This window comes from Triticum aestivum, chromosome 6B (genome assembly GCF_018294505.1).
Source record: "Triticum aestivum cultivar Chinese Spring chromosome 6B, IWGSC CS RefSeq v2.1, whole genome shotgun sequence".
In the NCBI taxonomy this organism is placed as follows: Eukaryota; Viridiplantae; Streptophyta; class Magnoliopsida; order Poales; family Poaceae; genus Triticum; species Triticum aestivum.
Genome location: NC_057810.1, coordinates 186,335,568 through 186,356,609, shown reverse-complemented (window position 1 = coordinate 186,356,609; position 21,042 = coordinate 186,335,568).

The window sequence follows — 21,042 nt, the reverse complement described above, 5'->3', positions numbered from 1 at the left end:
ATGACACTCATCTTTTCTCTATCTTCTGCCGTGGTCGGGCATTGAGTTGAGCTCAATTTCACACCTTGTAACACAGGCAAGAACCCCTTCTTAGACTGATCCATATTGAACTTCTTCAATATCTTATCAAGGTATGTGCTTTGTGAAAGACCTATGAGGCGTCTCGATCTATCCCTATAGATCTTGACGCCTAGTATGTAAGCAGCTTCTCCAAGGTCCTTCATTGAAAAACACTTATTCAAGTAGGCCTTAATGCTATCCAAGAGTTCTATATCATTTCCCATCAAAAGTATGTCATCTACATATAATATGAGAAATGCTACAGCACTCCCACTCACTTTCTTGTAAACGCAGGCTTCTCCATAAGTCTGCATAAACCCAAATGCTTTGATCATCTCATCAAAGCGAATGTTCCAACTCCGAGATGCTTGCACCAGCCCATAAATGGATCGCTGGAGCTTGCATACCTTGTTAGCATTATCAGGGTCGACAAAACCTTCCGGCTGCATCATATATAGTTCTTCCTTAAGATGGCCGTTAAGGAATGCCGTTTTGACGTCCATTTGCCATATCTCATAATCATAGTATGCGGCAATTGCTAACATGATTCGGACGGACTTTAGCTTCGCTACGGGAGAGAATGTCTCATCGTAGTCAGCCCCTTGAACTTGCCAATAACCCTAAGCGACAAGTCGAGCTTTATAGATGGTAACATTACCATCCGCGTCCGTCTTCTTCTGAAAGATCCATTTGTTTTCTATCGCTCGCCGATCATCGGGCAAGTCTGTCAAAGTCCATACTTCGTTTTCATACATGGATCCTATCTCGGATTGCATGGCTTCAAGCCATTTGTTGGAATCTGGGCCCGCCATCACTTCTTCATAGTTTGAAGGTTCACCGTTGTCTAACAACACAATTTCCAGGACAGGGTTGCCATACCACTCTGGTGTGGAACGTGTCCTCGTGGACCTAAGAAGTTCAGTATAACTTGATCCGAAGTACCTTGATCATCATCATTAACTTCCTCTTCAGTTGGTGCTGGCACCACAGGAACATCTTCCTGAGCTGCGCTACTCACTGGTTCAAGAGGTAGTACTTCATCAAGTTCCACTTTCCTCCCACTTACTTCTCTCAAGAGAAACTCTTTCTCCAGAAAGGACCCGTTCTTGGCAACAAAGATCTTGCCTTCATATCTGAGCTAGAAGGTATACCTAATGGTTTCCTTAGGGTATCCTATGAAGACGCATTTTTCCGACTTGGGTTCGAGCTTTTCAGGTTGAAGTTTCATGACATAAGCATGGCATACCCAAACTTTTAGAAACGACAGCTTAGGTTTCTTCTCAAACCATAATTCATATAGTGTCGTCTCAACGGATTTAGACGGTGCCCTATTTAAAGTGAATGTAGCTGTCTCTAGAGCGTATCCCCAAAAATATAGCGGTAAATCGGTAAGAGACATCATAGTTCGCACCATATCCAATAAAGTGCAATTACGATGTTCGGACACACCGTTACGCTGAGGTGTTCCAGGCGGCCTGAGTTGTGAAACGATTCCACATTTCCTTAAGTGCGTACCAATTCGTGACTTAAATATTCTCCTCCATGATCTGATTTTGGGAACTTTATATTTCGGTCACGTTGATTCTCTACCTCATTCTGAAATTCCTTGAACTTTTCAAAGGTCTCAGACTTGTGTTTCATCAAGTAGACATACCCATATCTACTCAAGTCGTCAGTGAGAGTGAGAACATAACGATATCCTCCGTGAGCCTCAACGCTCATTGGACCGCACACATCAGTATGTATGATTTCCAATAAGTTGGTTGCTCACTCCATTGTTCCGGAGAACGGAGTTTTGGTCATTTTGCCCATGAGGCGTGGTTCGCATGTGTCAAATGATTCATAATCGAGAGACTCTAAAAGTCCATCAGCATGGAGCTTCTTCATGCGCTTGACACCAATGTGACCAAGGTTGCAGTGCCACAAGTATGTGGCCCTATCGTTATCAACTTTACATCTTTTGGTATTCACACTATGAATATGTGTAACATCACGTTCGAGATTCATTAAGAATAAACCATTGACCATCGGGGCATGACCATAAAACATATCTCTCATATAAATAGAACAACCATTATTCTCGGATTTAAATGAGTAGCCATCTCGTATTAAACGAGATCCAGATACAATGTTCATGCTCAAACATGGCACTAAATAACAATTATTGAGGTTTAAAACTAATCCCGTAGGTAAATGTAGAGGCAGCATGCCGACGGCGATCACATCGACCTTGGAACCATTCCCGACGCGCATCGTCACCTCGTCCTTCGCCAGTCTCCGTTTATTCCGCAGTTCCTGCTTTGAGTTACAAATATGAGCAACAGCACCGGTATCAAATACCCAGGAGCTACTACGAGTACTGGTAAGGTACACATCAATTACATGTATATCACATATACCTTTAGTGTTGCCGGCCTTCTTGTCCGCTAAGTACTTGGGGCAGTTCCGCTTCCAGTGACCACTTCCCTTGCAATAAAAGCACTCAGTCTCAGGCTTGGGGTCCATTCTTTGACTTCTTCCTGGCAACTGGCTTACCCGGCGCGGCAACTCCCTTGCCGTCCTTCTTGAATTTCTTCTTACCCTTGCCTTTCTTGAACTTAGTGGTTTTATTCACCATCAACACTTGATGTTCTTTCTTGATCTCTACCTCCGTTGATTTCAGCATTGAATATACCTCAGGAATGGTCTTTTCCATCCCCTGCATATTGAAGTTCATCACAAAGCCCTTGTAGCTCGGTGGAAGTGACTGGAGGATTCTGTCAATGACCGCGTCATCCGGGAGATTAACTCCCAGCTGAGTCAAGCGGTTGTGCAACCCAGACATCTTGAGTATGTGCTCACTGACAGAACTATTTTCCTCCATCTTACAGCTGAAGAACTTGTCGAGACTTCATATCTCTCGACCCGGGCATGAGCTTGGAAAACCATTTTCAGCTCTTCGAACATCTCATATGCTCCGTGTTGCTCAAAACGCTTTTGGAGCCCCAGTTCTAAGATGTAAAGCATGCCGCACTGAACGAGGGAGTAATCATCAGCACGAGACTGCCAAGCGTTCATAACGTCTTGGTTCTCTGGGATGGGTGCTTCACCTAGCGGTGCTTCTAGGACATAATCTTTCTTGGCAGCTATGAGGATGATCCTCAGGTTCCGGACCCAGTCCGTATAGTTGCTGCCATCATCTTTCAGCTTGGTTTTCTCTAGGAACGCGTTGAAGTTGAGGGTAACGTGGGCCATTTGATCTACAAGACATATTGTAAAGATTTTAGACTAAGTTCATGATAATTAAGTTCATCTAATCAAATTATTTAATGAACTCCCACTCATATTAGACATCCCTCTAGTCATCTAAGTGATACATGATCCGAGTCGACTTGGCCGTGTCCGATCATCACGTGATATGGACTAGTCATCATCGGTGAACATCTCCATGTTGATCGTATCTTCCATACGACTCATGTTCGACCTTTCGGTCTCTTGTGTTCCGAGGCCATGTCTGTACATGCTAGGCTCGTCAAGTTAACCTAAGTGTTTATGCATGTGTAAATCTGTCTTACACCCATTGTATGTGAACATTAGAATCTATCACACCTGATCATCACATGGTGCTTCGAAACAATGAACTTTCGCAACAGCACACAGTTAGGGGGAACACTTTCTTGAAATTATTATGAGGGATCATCTTATTTACTATCGTCATTCTAAGTAAACAAGATGCAAAAACATGATAAACATCACATGCAATCAAATAGTGACATGATATGGCCAATATCATATAGCTCCTTTGATCTCCATCTTCAGGGCTCCATGATCATCTTCATCACCGGCATGACACCATGATCTCCATCATCGTGTCTCCATGAAGTTGCTCCCCAACTATTACTTCTACTACTATGGCTAACGGATTAGCAATAAAGTAAAGTAATTACATGGCGTTAAAACATTGACACGTAAGTCATACAATAATCAAGACAACTCCTATGGCTCCTGCCGGTTGTCCTACTCATCGACGTGCAAGTCCTGATTCCTATTACAAGAACATGATCTCATACATCACATATATATCATTCATCATTCATCACAACTTTTGGCCATATCACATCACAAATCATATGCTGCAAAAACAAGTTAGACGTCCTCTAATTGTTGTTGCAAGTTTTACGTGGCTGCAATAGGGTTCTAGTAAGAACGTTTTCTTACCTACGTTAAAGCCACAACGTGATTTCCCAACTTCTATATACCCTTCATAAGGACCCTTTTCATCGAATCCGCTCCAACTAAAGTGGGAGAGACAGACACCCGCTAGCCACCTTATGCAACTAGTGCATGTCAGTCGGTGGAACCTGTCTCACGTAAGCGTACGCGTAAGCTCGGTCCGGGCCGTTTCATCCCACAATACCGCCGAAGCAAAATAAGACTAGTAGTGGCAAGAAAGTTGACAACATCTACGCCCACAACAAATTTGTGTTCTACTCGTACAAAGAGAACTACGCATAGACCTACCTCATGATGCCACTGTTGGGGAACGTTGCAGAAAATAAAAAAATTCTATGCTTGCACCAAGATTAATCTATTTAGTTCATCTGGCAACGAGAGACAGGAGTGCATCTACATACCCTTGTAGATCGCGAGCGAAAGCGTTCAAGAGAACGGGGTTGAGGGAGTCGTACTCGTCGTGATCCAAATCACCGGAGATCCTAGCGCCGAACGGACGGCACCTCCGCGTTCAACACACACGCACGATTGAGGAAGACGTCTCCTCCTTCTTGATCCAGAAAGGGGGAAGGAGAGGTTGATGAAGATCCAGCAGCATGACGGCGTGGTGGTGGATGCAGCAACGATCTCGGCAGGGCTTCGCCAAGCTTCTACGAGAGGGAGAGGTGTAGCAAGGGGAGAGGGAGGCGCCAAGAGCATGGGTGCAACTGCCCTCCCTCCCACCCCCCCCCCTCTTTATATAGGCCCCCTAGGGGGGCGGACCTAGGAGATGGGATCTCCAAGGGGGGCGGCGGCCAAGGGGGTGGCTTGCCCCCCAAGGCAAGTGGAGGCGCCCCCCACCCTAGGGTTTCCAACCCTAGGCGCAGGGGGGACAAGGGGGGTGCACCAGCCCACCAGGGGCTGGTTCCCCTCCCACTTCAGCCCATGGGGCCCTCCGGGATAGGTGGCCCTACCCGGTGGACCCCCGGGACCCTTCCAGTGGTCCCGGTACAATACCGGTAACCCCCGAAACTTTCCCGATGGCCGAAACTTCACTTCCTATATATAGTTCTTTACCTCCGGACCATTCCGTAACTCCTCGTGACATCCGGGATCTCATCCGGGACTCCGAAAAACTTTCGGTGTACTGCATACTCATATCTTTACAACCCTAACGTCACCGAACCTTAAGTGTGTAGACCCTACGGGTTCGGGAGACATGCAGACATGACCGAGACGCCTCTCCGGTCAATAACCAACAGCGGGATCTGGATACCCATGTTGGCTCCCACATGCTCCTCGATGATCTCATCGGATGAACCACGATGTCGAGGACTCAAGCAATCCCGTATACAATTCCCTTTGTCAATCGGTATGTTACATGCCCGAGATTCGATCGTCAGTATCCCAATACCTCGTTTAATGTCGTTACCGGCAAGTCTCTTTACTCGTACCGTAATGCATGATCCCGTGACCAAACACTTGGTCACATTGAGCTCATTATGATGATGCATTACCGAGTGGGCCCGGAGATACCTCTCCGTCATACGGAGTGACAAATCCCAGTCTCGATTCGTGCCAACCCAACAGACACTTTCGGAGATACCCGTAGTGCACCTTTATAGTCACCCAGTTACGTTGTGACGTTTGGCACACCCAAAGCACTCCTACGGTATCCGGGAGTTGCACAATCTCATGGTCTAAGGAAATGATACTTGACATTTGGAAAAGCTCTAGTTAAACGAACTACACGATCTTTGAGCAATGCTTAGGATTGGGTCTTGTCCATCACATCATTCTCCTAATGATGTGATTCCGTTATCAATGACATCCAATGCCCATAGTCAGGAAACCATGACTATCTATTGATCAACGAGCTAGTCAACTAGAGGCTCACAAGGGACATGTTGTGGTCTATGTATTCACATGTGTATTACGATTTCCGGATAACACAATTATAGCATGAATAACAGACAATTATCATGAACAAAGAAATATAATAATAACCATTTTATTATTGCCTCTAGGGCATATTTCCAACATCCTTATCCACCGCCGAAGCGGAATACATTGCCGCTAGTTCATATTGTGCTCAATTACTTTGGATGACCCAAACTCTTAAAGATTATGGGATATATGTGAAACATGTTCCATTGCTTTGTGACAATGAGAGTGCTATCAAGATTGCTCACAATCTCGTGCAAAACTCTCGAACTAAGCATATTGAAGTTCGTCATCATTTCATTCGAGATCATGTTGCCAAAGGGGACATTAATCTTAAACATGTTCTCACTAATAAGCAATTAGCGGATATTTTCACTAAACCACTTGATGAGAAAGTATTTTGCAGGTTAAGAGGTGAATTGAACATCATTGATGCTTCAAACTTGGAGTAGGAACTCCATTTGGATACATGCAAGACATGAGCCTATGACTAATCCTTGATATTTCTCCTATGATGATAATATTATGTCCTAGATATATTTGCACCTTGCATGTTATCTAACCCTTGTAGGTACTTGGATGAATGTAAATCTATGAGATTGCAACTCACTCACATCTTGAGAAATCTCTACATCACCATGTCTCTACACAATGGTGGTTGAAGACAAGGAAGCATGGAACCATTCAAACATATCCTTTGACACCCTTGTTATTGAGTATCATGATTGTCATTTTGGATACACAAGTGCTCTTCCTTGCAAAAACTAACCCATGTAGGTAGATGAACTCAAATTCCAAAGTGGTGCTCCCAACTCTTGATGAGCTACATCAACCTTGAGAAACCCACACTAGTTCAACTACATGATCACGATCAACACCACCACCCAAGGTATGCTATTCCATCTTAGATAAGCTTTACTCCAAGTCATGAGTCAAAGCAACTCAACAATATGTGAATACATCGAAATGCTTAAACGAAAAATGGTAACCCCATTTTGAGCTTAAAGATGAGTATGACCTATGATCAAGTGATCTCACTTGACTCCTAAGTCAATATACTCTAACATAGGTGACTTTGTCGCCGACCAAATCTAGATGAAGTTCTCTCGTGTCTTTTTTCTTGTGCTCTTGCATTTGTCTCATGCATATTTGTTTCCCCTTTCAAAAAAAACTTCATCTAGATTTCTTTTCTTGTATTTCTGTTCTGAATTCCCTGCATCCAATTCATTGCAAATCTTTCAGTTAATTCCTTGCAAATCCTTGTGAGGTCTTACTTGTCTAGTGAGCTGAGGTGACAAGTGTTTTCTCTATGATGAACTCGGTCACACCGGTATATTGCCTTCGGTCCAACTGAATTATTTCGGTGCAACCGAAGCACACAACTCGGTGTCGCCGATTTCACTACAGCAAAGACATCTTGCCACGTGTTCCTGCATTCTTTTTGATCTAGCTCCACTCAATGATTCTTGTACTCTACCAGCATCACATTCAACTTGCTGCTTTGTTCTGTGACTCAAGGACCAAACCCATCTGTGACAAAAATCTAGAAGACCCTCCTTGGAAATTGATGTCAAAGCGGGAGAGAGAGATCACATCAAAGCTTAATCATATCTATAGGGGAGAGAATACTCAAAGGGAGAGAGGACCCCAGATGCTTGGTGTTCAAGAGGAGAGAAGTCACATGTCTTCAAGAGGGGAAAGACATGTTCATATTTTTTTGTTCGCATTAGATCTGTTTATTTTCTTTGAGCTCTGATTTTCTGTTCCCTATCTTCTCCCAATATCCCATGCTAGATTCAAGGGGAGCAAGACATCTAAGGGAAGGAAATCCTTGAATTCATTGCACATCTTTACCTTTGGGGACATGTCTATGTTCAATGTGGTACTTAGTACTCACTCTACATGTCATCCCAGTCTTGGTTCTCTCGTGGTTTATTTTGTTTGCTCTGGCTAGTAGGTGCATATGTGTTATCTAACATTGTTTACGCATGTTCATTCCATCCTAAGCCAACTCAAGACCACAAGGTAAGTATATGCATCACATTCATGTTTATGAGGATCTCTTGATGATGTACATACTGTTTGCAAGAAGGACTCATGAGCATGAAGGTACATTTCCTATATTCGCATCTGTTGCTCTGATGCATATAGCCAAGATACATGTAACACATTGCTTACTCTGTCATGCTTATGCATTCATAGGTTCCTATATTCCATATTTACATGATTGCATACATGTAGGTGGAGCCTATGCATGTTACATGTCTTTCCAAAGCTTTACTTGTTATTCTCTATATCTTTATCTAAAGCTTTGATGTATGTTGTCTTCAATTACCAAAAAGGGGGAGATTTAAAGCACAAGTGCTCCCTGGGTGATTTTGGTAATTTATGTCAACATATCTCTTGTTGGACTAATACTTTTACCTAGTATGTTTCAGATAAGTTCTACAATGGAGTGGCATGGACTAGAGGATGTGGAACCCCTTCAAGACGCTAAGGACAAAGGATTGGTTCAAGCTCAAAGCACAATACTCTACATTTTCTATTTTAGTGACTGATACGTCTCCAACGTATCTAATTTTCCAAACACTTTTGCCCTTGTTTTGGACTCTAACTTTCATGATTTGAATGAAACTAACCTGGACTGACGATGTTTTCAGCAGAACTGCTATGATATTGTTTCATGTGTAGAAAACAAAAGTTCTCGGAATGTCCTGAAAATCCACGGAGGAACTTTTTGGAAAATAAAAAATACTGGAGAAAGAATCAAGACCAGGGGGCCCACACCCTGTCCATGAGGGTGGGGGCGCCCTCCCCCCTGGGCGCGCCCCCTGTCTCGTGGGCCCCCTGAGGCTCCGTCGACCTCAACTCCAACTCTATTTATTCCGTCTCGCGGAGAAAAAAATCAAGGAGAAAGTTTCATCACGTTTTACGATACGGAGCCGCCGCCAAGCCCTAATCTCTCTCGGGGGGCTGATCTGGAGTCCGTTCGGGGCTCCGGAGAGGGGGATTCGTCGTCGTCGTCATCATCAACCATCCTCCATCACCAATTTCATGATGCTCACCATTGTGCGTGAGTAATTCCATCGTAAGCTTGCTGGACGGTGATGGCTTGGATGAGAATTACCATGTAATCGAGTTAGCTTTGTTAGGGTTTGATCCCTAGTATCCACTATGTTCAGAGATTGATGTTGCTATGACTTTGCTATGCTTAATGCTTGTCACTAGGGCCCGAGTGCCATGATTTCAGATCTGAACCTATTATGTTTTCATGAATATATGTGTGTTCTTGATCCTATCTTGCAAGTCTATAGTCACCTATTATGTGTTATGATCCGACAACCCCGAAGTGACAATAATCGGGATACTTCTCGGTGATGACCGTAGTTTGAGGAGTTCATGTATTCACTATGTGTTAATGCTTTGGTCCGATTCTCTATTAAAAGGAGGCCTTAATATCCCTTAGTTTCCGCTAGGACCCCGCTGCCACGGGAGGGTAGGACAAAAGATGGCATGCAAGTTCTTTTCCATAAGCATGTATGACTATTTACGGAATACATGCCTACATTACATTGATGAATTGGAGCTAGTTCTGTGTCACCCTATGTTATAACTATCACATGAGGAATCGCATCCGACATAATTATCCATCACTGATCCATTGCCTACGAGCTTTTCACATCTTGTGCTTCGCTTATTTACTTTTCTGTTGCTATTGTTACAATCACTACAAAACCCTAAAACATTACTTTTGCTACCGTTACCTTTATTATCATATTGCTTTGCTACTAAATACTTTGCTGCAGATACTAAGTTATCCAGGTGTGGTTGAATTGACAACTCAACTGCTAATACTCAAGAATATTCTTTGGCTCCCCTTGTGTCGAATCAATAAATTTGGGTTGAATACTTTACCCTAGAAAGTTGTTGCGATCCCCTACACTTGTGGGTTATCAAGACTAATTTCTGGCGTCGTTGCCGGGAGCATAGCTCTATTATCTGAGTCACTTTTGATTTATATCTGTTGATCACTGTGAAGAACTTGAAAGACGCTAAAACCAAGATCTATCCGTCAACTACGAGGGGGGGTAAGGAGCTGCCATCTAGCTCTGCACTAGATTCTCCTTCTGTTATGAGTAAGCTTGCGACACCTAAACCTGCTACTGCTATGAATTCTGATATGTCGCATGTTATTGATGATGCCACTTCTACTTTGCATGATACTTATGATGAAACTACTTCTATGCGTGATACTACTGTGCCATTAGGTGAATTTCTTGATGAACAACTTGCTAGGGCTAGAGAGAATGAAATTATTGAAGATTCTATTATTGATGATAGTGATGATGAAGATTCTCCGAATGATTACGAATTGCCTGTTGTTCCTGAGGGTTATGTTATGGATGAAGAAACTGCTAGAGATTTTCTTGCTTGCAATGATAGATCAGATCTTAAGAAATTGTTAGCTAAGCTGAAACAAAAGACTTTAAATGCTAAAATGAAACATGACCCTGCTTTTGCCACTTCACCTATCTTTGTTACTAATAAGGAATATGAATTCTCTGTTGATCCTGAGATTATTACTTTAGTTGAATCCGATCCTTTCTATGGCCTTGAATCTAAAACTGTTGTGGCACATCTTACCAAGTTGAATGATATAGCCACCCTGTTTACTCATGATGATAAATCTCGCTACGTTTATATCCTTAAGATATTTCCGTTCTCATTAAAGGGTGATGCTAAGACTTGGTATAATTCTCTTGCTCCTGGTTGTGTGCGTAGTCCCCAGGATATGATTTATTACTTCTCTGCTAAATATTTCCCTCCTCATAAGAAACAAGCTGCCTTGCGGGAAATATATAATTTTGTGCAAATCGAAGAAGAGAGTCTCCCACAAGCTTGGGGGAGGCTTCTCCGATTACTTAATGCTTTGCCTGATCATCCTCTCAAGAAAAATGAAATACTTGATATCTTTTATAATGGACTAACCAATGCTTCCAAGGACTACTTGGATAGTTGTGCTGGTTGTGTTTTCAGGGAAAGAACAGTCGACGAAGCTGAATTACTATTGAATAATATCTTGACTAATGAAAATAATTGGACTCTTCCTGAGCCAATTCCTGAGGCAATTCCTGAACCAATTGAGCCAACTCCTGAGCCTATTCCTAAACCCACTCCGAAGAAGAGAGGTGTTTTATTTCTCAGTCCTGAGGATATGCAAGAGGCAAAGAAATCAATGAAAGAAAAAGGTATTAAAGCTGAAGATGTTAAGAATTTACCACCTATTGAAGAAATACATGGTCTTAATACACCGCTTGTTAAAGAACCACATTGTCTTGATAACCTGACAGAGGTAGTAAAGGTAAATTCTCTCTATAGATATGATAAAGTTGAAATCCCCTCTACTAAATTTCATAGCCCATGCTTGGATGAATTTGATGACTTTATGGCTAGACAAGAAAGTTTAATGCTTATGTTGGTAGAGAGTTAAAGAATAATGCTTTCGAGATAGGACGCGTGAGCGATAATATGGCTACAGTTAAAGGTGACCTTAAACTCATTAGCAAATATGCGTCTATGGTTGCTACTCAAGCTGAGCAAGTACTTAAAGCTCAAAATGATTTGCTTGATGAATTAAATAATAAGAATGACTTTGCTGTTAGAGTGGCTACTAGAACTGGTAGAATGACTCAGGAACCTTTGTATCCTGAAGGCCACCCTAAGAGAATCGAGCAAGATTCTCACAGAAACAATTTAGAAGCACCTAGTTCTTCCAAAAAGAAGAAAAAGAAAGACGATAGGACTTTGCATGCTTCTAGTGAACCTGTTGTAGACACACCTGAGAATCCCAATAATATTTCTATTTCTGATGCTGAAACACAATCAGGTGATGAACATGAACCTAGTGATAATGTTAATGATAATGTTCATGTTGATGCTCAACCTAGCAAAAATAATGAAGTAGAGATTGAACTTGCTGTTGATCTTGATAACCCACAATCAAAGAATCAATGTTATGATAAAAGAGATTTTGTTGCTAGGAAGCACGGTAGAGAAAGAGAACCATGTGTTCAGAAACCCATGCCCTTTCCTCCTAAACCATCCAAGACAAAGGATGATGAGGATTTTGAGCGCTTTGCTGAAATGATTAGACCTATCTTCTTACGTATGCGCTTAACTGATATGCTTAAAGTAAATCCTTATGCCAAGTATATGAAGAATATCATTACAAACAAAAGAAAGATACCGGAAGCTGAAATTTCCACCATGCTTGCTAATTACACTTTTAAGGGTGGAATACCAAAGAAACTTGGAGATCCGGGGGTACCAACTATACCATGCTCCATTAAAAGAAACTATGTTAGAACTGCTTTATGTGATCTTGGAGCCGGTGTTAGTGTTATGCCTCTCCCTTTATATCGTAGACTTGAATTGAATAAGTTGACACCTACTGAAATATCTTTGCAAATGGCTGATAAATCAACTGCCATACCTGTCGGTATTTGTGACGATGTGCATGTTGTAGCTGCAAATGTCACTATCTTAACGGACTTTGTTATTCTTGATATTCCCGAGGACGATAGTATGTCGATTATCCTTGGTAGACCTTTTCTGAACACTGCAGGGGCTGTTATTGATTGCAACAAAGGCAATGTCACTTTTCATGTTAATGGTAATGAGCATACGGTACACTTTCCGAGGAAGCAATCTCAAGTTCATAGTATAAATTCTATTGAAAAGTTCCAACTGTTATTATTGGAGGATTTGAATTTCCTCTCCCTACTGTCAAGAAAAAGTATGATATTCTTATTGTTGGGGATTTTCATATCCCCGTTGAGGTAACTTAGTGTTATTCGAAATTTCTCCAGTTCCGTGTTATTCGGAATAAGTTTGTTAACAAGACTTGATCAACCTTGTTAGTAGATTCATTTTGAGGATAATGAGATGGATGAAACTAGAAGGCACAACCTTCTGTACCCTCTTTTTACTTTCTATTATTTAGAATAAATAAATCAAAAATATCATTATCCGTCTGTTTTCTGAATTATCCGTGCAATAAAAAAATATCCCAAAAATAAAAGTGCTCCAAATGCCCTGCAAATTTAGTATGATTTTTTATGGAATATTTGAGGATTTTGGGCACTTAAATCACTGCAGGAGGGGCAAGCACCAGGCCACGAGAGTGGAGGGCGCGCCCACCCCACCTGGGCACGCCCCCTTGTCTCGTGGGCCCCTGGTGGCCCCCCTCCACTTATGCCAGCACCCACACACTTCATCTTCTAGCCAAAAAATCCCCATCCAGTTCAAGCACGAGTTCTAGCTCATTTTGCTGCGATTTTTGATCTCCTTGCTCAAAGCTCCATTCACAAAACTGCTTTGGGAGTTTGTTGCTTGGTATGTGACTCCTCCATTGGTCCAAATAGTTTTTGTTCTAGTGCTTTATTCATTGCAATTTTTTTTTGCATAGGTGACCATGTTCTTGAGCTTGCATGTTAAATTTATGAGGTCCCAAGCATTTCTAATGCATGATATAAGCTCTAGGCACTTGTAGGAGTAGTTGCTACCAATCTTGTTTAGTTTTATTCACTTTTATTTTGAAGTTACTAAAATTTCAGAATTTTTTCATAAAATAATTATGTCTAGGAGAATGTACCAAGGTGGTTCCTCGGTAAAGAAAGGGCCCAGGATTGCTATGCGTGAGCAAGATGTTGAATTACCGAGGGACGCGGATGTACGAGCTTGTGAGTGGCCATCCGATGATTTTATGGTCGAAGCAAGCTTTAAGGAGGAATTTGACGCGTATGTGCGTAATGCTGAGCTGGAGGACTTCTTACAAGATAAGTGTCCTCAGTACTATCAATTGACTGATTCCTTTGTGTGGAGGTTTAAATATAACTGTACGCGTAATTCTCCTAGTGTCCTATTTGATATTTATGATACATCTTATACCATGGACTTAGAGGATTTTACAACTGCTTGAAAACTTCCACAGTGGGGTAACATTAATGATCCTCACAAATCTGAATTTAGAGATTTCCTTGCTAGTATTACTGTGGGAGAATCCAGGGACATAACACAAGCTACCATAGGGAGCATTCATTTTCCTGCTATACATTATTTTGCTCTTTTCATTGGTAGATGCATTAAAGGTAAAGATGAAGCATGTCATATGTGTGTCCCTGATCTTTGTGTCCTCAAGAGTGCTGTGTTAGGTTATAAAGGTTATAACTTGGGGGCAATAGTTGCACGTAGGTTGCAGAATAATGGTAGAGTTGGAGATTTGTTTGGAGGAATTTATGCAACCCGTGTGGCTAATTATCTTGGTATAGCTCCACGAGAGGGGGATATGATGATACCTCCTGCTTATTTAGATTATGACATGTCAATCATTATTTTCTTAGGAGGAATGAACAATTCCTCCATTATCGACTAATATATAACAGACGCAACATCGTCCATGTTACTCTTCCTGCTCCTCTCCTTTTCGATTATCAGGCAAAAGGAAGATATGTTGTTACCAGGGAGGAAGCAGCTGAACATTAGGGGAGAGCGGAGGCAGCTCGCCAACACGCTGCAGCTCAGGAGGCGGTTGTTGCTGCATCTCAGTACGACCCTAGTTACAACTATGGATATCAGCCAGGCTATCCTTGGCATTAGACCAACTTAGGCCAAAAGCCTAAGCTTGGGGGAGTACGTATTTCTCCCCGACTTTACATTCATGTTCACACACTAGTCGTCGGTGCTCATACTCTTTCATTGTATTATCCATGCTAGTTTAATTTCTTTTTCTAGTTTTCTTCTTGTGTGTTTGATAATCCTTAAGAAAAACAGAAAAATTAGTTAGTTTAATTTCCATGCTTGTAGTAGAATTAAAATGAAAACCCAAAAAGATTTCCCGTTCTTCTTTTACTTGTTGGGAGATTTCCCGTGTGAATAGTTTTCTTTTCTTTTCTTTTCTTTGGGGGTCGAGAAGACCATATTGAAAATGTTTAGTGGCTCTCGTATGCATGATTGTTTATTTAACTCAGAGCCATATTATCTTGTCTTCTCTTTTGAGTTGAATGCTTGCAGATTCCAGCTTAGTCCAATGCACGTGCACTATTATTATTATACACATCGTTCGCTCGTGCGAGTGAAAGGCAATAATGACGATATATGATGGACTTATTGAGATGAGAAAAGCTGGTATGAATTCGACCTCTCTTGTTTTTGTAAATATGATGAGTTCATCATTCCTGATTCAGTTTATTATGAAGTAAACATGTTTGCAATAACATTTAGAGATTATAGTTGCTTGTGCCATGCTTGATTAGCTATGAGTTATAATGGTTCACCTTGCGTGCCAACATGTTATTAGAATGATTATGATGTGGTATGATGGGATGGTATCCTCCTTTGAATGAATTGAGTGACTCGACTTGGCACATGTTCACGCATGTAGTTGAACAAATCAACATAGCCTTCACAATATTTATGTTCATGGTAGATTATATCCTACTCATGCTTGTATTCGGTGTGAATTAATTTTAATGCATGTTTATGACTATTGTCGCTCTCTCAGTTGGTCGCTTCCCGGTCTTTTGCTAGCCTTCACATGTACTAAGCGGGAATACTGCTTGTGCATCCAAACTCCTTAAACCCCAAAGTTGTTCCATATGAGTCCACCATACCTTCCTATATGCGGTATTTACCTGCCGTTCCAAGTAAATTTGTATGTGCCAAACTCCAAACCTTCAAATGAATTTTTGTTTTGTATGCTCGAGCAGCTCATGTTTCAACTAGGGCTGCCTATATCTTCCATGCTAGGTGGGTTATTCTCAAGAGGAGTGGATTCCGCTCCTCATTCACGAGAAAGGGCCGGTAACCGGGATGCCCAGTCCCATGATCCAAAAAGATGAAAGCAAATCAAAATAATTAAACAAAACTCCCCCAGGGTTGTTGTTAGTTGGAGGCACTTGTTGTTTCGAGCAAGCCATGGATTGATACTTGTTGGTGGTTGGGGGAGTATAAACCTTTACCATTCTGTTTGGGAACTGCCTATAATGCATGTAGTATGGAAGATACAGCCATCTCATAGTTGTTGCATTGATAGCGAAAGTATGCCGCTCAAAATGTTATTCAATCTCTATTTTAAAATTGAGCTCTGGCACCTCTACAAATCCCTGATTCCGTCTGCGAAGGGCCTATCTATTTACTTTTATGTTGAGTCATCACCCTTCATATTAAAAAGCACCCGCTAGAGAGCACACTGTCATTTGCATTCATTATTATTAGTTTATATTGGGTATGACTTGACTGGATCTGTTTTACCATGAATTACAATGTTTAGTCAGTCCTTGATCTTTAAAGGTGCTCTGCATTTATGTTTTGCGGTCTCAGAAAGGGCTAGCGAGATACCATTTCGTTATATCATGTTATGATTGTTTTGAGAAAGTATTGTCATCCGAGTTTTATTATTATCGCTCGCTAGTAGGTTATGCCATTGATATGAGTAATTGTGAGACCGAGGTGTTATTGTGAGTATGGTTAGTTCATAATATTTGTTGAAACTTGAATGTTGGCTTTGCATGTTTACAACAACAAGAGCAAACAGAGTTTGTAAAAGTTTTTCTTTATCACTTTCAGTTTATCAACTGAATTGCTTGAGGACAAGCAAAGGTTTAAGCTTGGGGGAGTTGATACGTCTCCAACGTATCTACTTTTCCAAACACTTTTGCCCTTGTTTTGGACTCTAACTTGCATGATTTGAATGAAACTAACCTGGACAGATGCTGTTTTCAGCAGAACTGCTATGATGTTGTTTCATGTGTAGAAAACAAAAGTTCTCGGAATGTCCTGAAAATCCACGGAGGCACTTTTTGTAAAATATAAAAAATACTGGAGAAAGAATCAAGACTAGGGGGCCCACACCCAGTCCACGAGGGTGGGGAGCGCGCCCTCCCCCCTGGGCGCGCCCCCTGTCTCATGGGCCCCGTGAGGCTCCGCTGACCTCAACTCCAACTCTATTTATTCTGTCTCGCGGAGAAAAAAATCAAGGAGAAAGTTTCATCACGTTTTACGATATGGAGCCGCCGCCAAGCCCTAATCTCTCTCGGCAGGGCTGATCTGGAGTCTGTTCGGGGCTCCGGAGAAGGGGATTCGTCGCCGTCGTCATCATCAACCATCCTCCATCACCAATTTCATGATGCTCACCGCCGTGCGTGAGTAATTCCATCGTAGGCTTGCTGGACGGTGATGGCTTGGATGAGATTTACCATGTAATGAAGTTAGTTTTGTTAGGGTTTGAACCCTAGTATCCACTATGTTCTGAGATTGATGTTGCTATGACTTTGCTATGCTTAATGCTTGTCACCCGAGTGCCATGATTTCAGATCTGAACCTATTATGTTTTCATGAATATATGTGAGTTCTTGATCCTATCTTGCAAGTCTATAGTCACCTATTATGTGTTATGATCCAACAACCCCGAAGTGACAATAATCAGGATACTTCTTGGTGATGACCGTAGTTTGAGGAGTTCATGTATTCACAATGTGTTAATGCTTTGGTTCGGTACTCTATTAAAAGGAGGCCTTAATATCCCTTAGTTTCCACTAGGACCACACTGCCACGGGAGGGTAGGACAAAAGATGTCATGCAAGTTCTTTTCCATAAGCACGTATGACTATATTCGGAATACATGCCTACATTACATTGATAAATTGGAGCTAGTTCTGTGTCACCCTATGTTATAGCTATTACATGAGGAATCGCATCCGACATAATTACCATCACTGATCCAATGCCTACGAGCTTTTCATATATTGTGCTTCGCTTATTTACTTTTCTGTTGGTACTGCTACAATCACTACAATACTGCTATCTTTACTTTCACCGTTGTTACCATTACTACCATATTACTTTGCTACTAAATATTTTGCTGCACATACTAAGTTATCCAGGTGTGGTTGAATTGACGACCTCAACTCCAACTCCATATATTCCGTTTCGTGGAGGAAAAAATCAGAGAGGAAGTTTCATTGCGTTTTACGATGCGGAGCCACCGCCAGGCCCTAAAACCTCTCGGGAGGGCTGATCTGGAGTCCGTTCAGGGCTCCGGAGAGGGGGATTCATCGCCATCGTCATCATCAACCATCCTCCATCACCAATTTAATGATGTTCACTGCCGTGCGTGAGTAAATCCATCGTAGGCTTGCTGGACGGTGATGGGTTGGATGAGATTTACCATGTAATCAAGTTAGTTTTGTTAGGGTTTGATGCCTAGTATCCACTATGGTCTGAGATTGATGTTGCTATGACCTTGCTATGCTTAATGCTTGTCACTATGGCCCGAGTGCCATGATTTCAGATCTGAACCTATTATGTTTTCATGAATATATGTGTGTTCTTGATCCTATCTTGCAAGTCTATAGTCACCTATTATGTGTTATGATCCGACAACCCCGAAGTGACAATAATCGGGATACTTCTCGGTGATGATCGTAGTTTGACGAGTTCATGTATTCACTATGTGTTAATGCTTTGGTCCAGTTCTCTATTAAAAGTAGGCCTTAATATCCCTTAGTTTCCGCTAGGACCCCGCTGCCACGAGAGGGTAGGACAAAAGATGTCATGCAAGTTCTTTTCCATAAGCACGTATGACTATTTACGGAATACATGCCTACATTACATTGATGAATTAGAGCTAGTTCTGTGTCACCCTATGTTATAACTATTACATGAGGAATCGCATCCGAATAATTATCCATCACTAATCCATTGCCTACGAACTCTTCACATCTTGTGCTTCGCTTATTTACTTTTCTATTGCTATTGTTCCAATCACTACAAAACCCAAAAACATTACTCTTGCTAACTTTACCTTTATTATCATATTGCTTTGCTACTAAATACTTTGCTGCAGATATTAAGTTATCCAGGTGTGGTTGAATTGACAACTCAACTGCTAATACTCAAGAATATTCTTTGGCTCCCCTTGTGTCGAATCAATAAATTTGGGTTGAATACTTTACCCTCGAAAGCTGTTGCGATCCCCTACACTTATTGGTTATCAGTGACCCAAGATCACATTGAGTCTATAGGAAAAGCCAATACTATCAAGAGGGGATGAGGTGTTGCTTAATGGCTTGCTTGCTCAAAAGTGCTTAGTGATATGCTCCAAAGCCCTCAACTACTTTCTCACATCCACATATGACCCAAACCAAAAGTCCAACTCGGCCCTACCTATTCTTTCTATCCGACGCCATCGAGTTCAGATGTCATAGCCACTGCCAGAAACCCTAGTCAAATCGGTCTCACCGATAGGGATCTCGGTCTCACTGATATGGGATTGTAATCTCTCTGTACGTATCCGTTACCAAAATCGGTCACACCGAGTTTGTGTAATCGGTCCTACCAAGATTACAATGCAAACTCTTTGTTCCTCTTCGTAACATTTCGGTCTACCCGAGATGAGTGAATCGGTCCCACCGAGTTTGCCTGACCAACTCTCTGGTTAGCTTATTAACAAAATCGGTCCCACCGAGTTTGTGTAATCGGTCTCACCCAGATTACGTTATGCCCTAACCCTAACCATATCGGTCCCACCAAGTTGACATGTCGGTCCCACCGAAAATCCTAACAGTCACATTATTTGCTAAATCGGTCCGATCGAGTTTCACGATTCGGTCCCACCAAGATTGTTTAGTTGTGTGTAACGGTTAGATTTTGTGTGGAGGCTATATATACCCCTCCACCCACTCTTCGTGGAGAGAGCCATCAGAATGTGCCTACACTTCCAGCATTCATTTTCTGAGAGAGAACCACCTACTCATGTGTTGAGACCAAGATATTCCATTCCTACCATATGAATCTTGATCTCTAGCCTTCCCCAAGTTGCTTTCCACTCAAATCTTCTTTCCACCAAATCCAAATCCTGTGAGAGAGAGTTGAGTGTTGGGGAGACTATCATTTGAAGCACAAGAGCAAGGAGTTCATCATCAACACCATTTGTTACTTCTTGGAGAGTGGTGTCTCCTAGATTGGCTAGGTGTCACTTGGGAGCCTCCGACAAGATTGTCGAGTTGAACCAAGGAGTTTGTAAGGGCAAGGAGATCGCCTACTTTGTGAAGATCTACCCTAGTGAGGCAAGTCCTTCGTGGGCGATGGCCATGGTGGGATAGACAAGGTTGCTTCTTCGTGGACCCTTCGTGGGTGGAGCCCTCCGTGGACTTGTGCAGCCATTACCCTTCGTGGGTTGAAGTCTCCATCAACGTGGATGTACGATAGCACCACCTATTGGAACCACGTCTCAAAAATCTTTGTGTCTACAAATTGTGTTTGCACACTCCAATCCCATCCCTTTACATTCTTGCAAGTTGCAAGCTTTACTTTACGCTGCTCATATACTCTTTGCATGTTTGCTTGATATGTATTGTGATTGTTAAACTTGTGCCAAAACTCCACTTCAACTTAAAGAGATTAAAAACTCTAACTTTTCTTGCTTAGTGTCTAATCACACCCCCCCCCTCTAGACACCTCTTCTCAATCCTTTCTAGACCGAAACGATTCTGCATCTACTACTATTACTCCACACATCGACCGCTATCTAGGATGCATCTAGAGTATTAAGTTCATAAAAATGGAGTAACGCATTAAGCAAGATGACATGATGTAGAGGGATAAACTCAAACAATATGATATAAACCCCATCGTTTTATCCTCAATGGCAACAATACAATACGTGCCTTGCTGCCCCTACTGTCACTGGGAAAGGACATCGCAAGATTGAACCCAAAGCTAAGCACTTCTCCCATTGCAAGAAAGATCAATCTAGTAGGCCAAACTAAACCGATAATTTGAAGAGAC